Source organism: Nannobrachium achirus (genome assembly GCF_963921795.1).
Source record: "Nannobrachium achirus genome assembly, chromosome: 1".
In the NCBI taxonomy this organism is placed as follows: Eukaryota; Metazoa; Chordata; class Actinopteri; order Myctophiformes; family Myctophidae; genus Nannobrachium; species Nannobrachium achirus.
In genome coordinates this window covers 1002626-1005850 of record NC_137810.1, presented here as the reverse complement: position 1 = coordinate 1005850, position 3225 = coordinate 1002626, and positions in this window count along the sequence as shown.

The following is a 3225-nucleotide window of genomic DNA, read 5'->3' as shown; positions in this document are numbered from 1 at the left end:
ACTGAGTAGCAGCAGCTATTAGAGAGATCTCTCTATAGCACTGAGTAGCAGCAGCTATTAGAGAGATCTCTCTATAGCACTGAGTAGCAGCAGCCCACAGAGCCATCCCATTGGCCCCACTGTCTTGTCTATCATCTGAATACCGGCCCACTACTCCCTAGCTTCCTTCACTACTGCTGGGTGGTCTACTGTACATCATTAGACTCTTTGTACCAGAAAAAACAACAAGACCTAAAATCACACAGTGTAGGACGGTCCTACATGTAGGACCGTCCTACACACAGCCTAGAGGGATGTAGGACCGTCCTACATGTAGGACCGTCCTACATGTAGGACCGTCCTACATGTAGGACCGTCCTACACACAGCCTCATGGACATGTAGGACCGTCCTACATGTAGGACCGTCCTACACACAGCCTAGAGGGGACATCTGGTCACCCCATCTCTCTCTGTCTCTCTAATGCACAGACATGTTTAATCAATCACTGATGCACTGCATTAAGGTGATGATAAATGTCATTGTTCTCAGTGACCTTTACCCCAACGGTTGTCAGAGTCAATATCAGGGACCCCCAGGGGTCCTAGAGGGGGGGTCCTCCAGGGGTCCCCTGCAAAATGTCACTTTAACCACTTTAACTGCCTATATACTGTAGCCTTGATATCCATGGCCAAAAGGTAAAACCTATCTATTCACTTTGTTGGGAAAATGAAATGAAAATGTGTGTTCAACATTAAAACCTATCTACTATTTCTAGTCACCTGATATTTTTGGCAAACTGAGGGTCAGAAGGATGTTGCAGTCAGACTGACCAGGTGCAGCATAAGCTGTTTTTGTCATTTCAAGTGAAATCCAAGAATCACGATATTTGCAGAAAGGAGGTTTTGTGTTTTGGCCATCGAATTATGTTTGGGCTCCATGTGAGCTTGGATCTGCAATGCAACACACATCTTGTGTGCGTGTGTGGGGGGAGGGGGGGGGGGGGGGGGGGTACATAATTTGGGGGGTTGTCCTTGACACCCCTGACCCCACTGTTCTGACCTCTGACCCTCGACCTCTTCAATAGACCTATAGGTTCACTCCTATAAGGTTTAAAAGGTTCTGCGTAACAACATTAAGAACATTTATTCTTTCTTTCTTTCTTTCTTTCTTTCTTTCTTTCTTTCTTTCCTTCCAGGACCTTAAACATGTGGTCTAGGGCAACATTTTCAGGCCAAGGACCCCTTAGTTGAGAGAGAGATGAAAAGGGACCCCTTAGTTGAGAGAGAGATGAAGCAGGGACCCCTTAGCTGAGAGAGAGATGAAGCAGGGACCCCTTAGTGGAGAGAGAGATGAAGCAGGTACCCCTTAGTTGAGAGAGAGATGAAGCAGGGACCCCTTAGCTGAGAGAGAGATGAAGCAGGGACCCCTTAGTTGAGAGAGATGAAGCAGGACCCCTTAGTGGAGAGAGAGATGAAGCAGGGACCCTTAGTTGAGAGAGAGATGAAGCAGGGACCCCTTAGTTGAGAGAGAGATGAAGCAGGGACCCCTTAGTTGAGAGAGAGATGAAGCAGGGACCCCTTAGTTGAGAGAGAGATGAAGCAGGGACCCCTTAGTTGAGAGAGAGATGAAGCAGGGGCCCCTTAGTGGAGAGAGAGATGAAGCAGGGACCCCTTAGTTGAGAGAGAGATGAAGCAGGGACCCCTTAGCTGAGAGAGAGATGAAGCAGGGACCCCTTAGTTGAGAGAGAGATGAAGCAGGGACCCCTTAGCTGAGAGAGAGATGAAGCAGGGACCCCTTAGTTGAGAGAGAGATGAAGCAGGGACCCCCACAACCTGTTCATAGATTCCATAGTTTCATTGTTTGACAGCACAATCATCAGTGTATTTTGGATTCGTGTCAATTTGTGTTTTCAGATATTTAACCACTTGAACCGTCAATACTTAATAAACTTGACCTTTCACTGTACTTAGTCTGCTCTTTTTCCCCTCTACACCAAACCTCTTTGCTAAAAGCAGATCTACAAGCTCACAACGCCTCGCAGTGCGAGGCGTTGTGGGCTTGTAGATCTGCTATTTTTGGCTACAGTTCTCAGAATATGGACGCTAGGATTCAAGTGGTTAATATAAAAAAAGGAGAAAAAAAGTTTCTATCACTCAAAGACTTGGAGGACCCCCTGTAGTAACTCTGAGGACCCCCTAGGGGTCCTGGACCCCCTGTTGAAGGCCCCTGGTCTAGTGAACTTGTTTGTTTGTTTCTAACCTTCCAGGACCTTAACCATGGGGTCACGTGGTGCAGAGGGCTTCAGAACGTCTCCTCATGCTGGTGGATATTACTTGACGTGAGGCGCCCTCTGGTGGACACAGCGTGCAACAGCAGCCAGACAGACACAGACACACAGAGGAACAGAAGGTCATTTAAATGCACTTATTTTATCTTTTATTTGTTTTATTCGTTTTCAGATTAAACTGATTTCATTGCAATGGATGCTCGTCCATCTACATGTGACATCAGGGGCGTCAATTGGGTATGGCAGGGGTATGCAGCTGCCATACCCTGGGTCCAGGGGGGGAAATAAAAGTTACTTTTAAATATAAATCCATGAATGTCTCTTTGTCTATCGGTGCTGGTTATTATGTTGTTAGATTTACAGTAAAATAACTACAAATGCAAAATGTAACAAAATGGTCACTTTAACAAGGTATTATAATTATATTCTCCCCATCTTGACAGAATGGTATATTCCCAGGTTCCGCAGGTCAGCTGCACAGGTGCAATGCATTATTGTTAATTGTGGCACGTTTACTAACATGCCAAGTTTAGCTGCACTTGAACAACCGTTCCAGGCTGCCATATCCAGCCCAAGAAATCATAGAAACGGGGGAAAAAATAGAATGTACTTCTCAAAATAAATGTATCATGCCTGTTGCTAAGGTATTGCAACATGACTGGTGTCTTGCACGCGTGCGAAGGCGCACGTGCAAGACACCAGTCATGTTGCCATACCTTAGCTTTTTCTGAACTGTCGCCACTGTGTGTGTGACGTGTTATAATTGAGAGCCTTTTATTGTTCAATGCAATGCAACCATCAGTGTCAACAGCACCAAGTTCAGGTGTTTTCATTGAATCTATCAGGGTTAAAATGTAGTTTGAAGTTGTAATGGGTTTGTACAGGAAGGGGGCGTGTCTGATAAAATGTTTTTTTTTTTTTCTTTGTGAAACTCCGCCCCCTGCAGGAAGTGAGGTC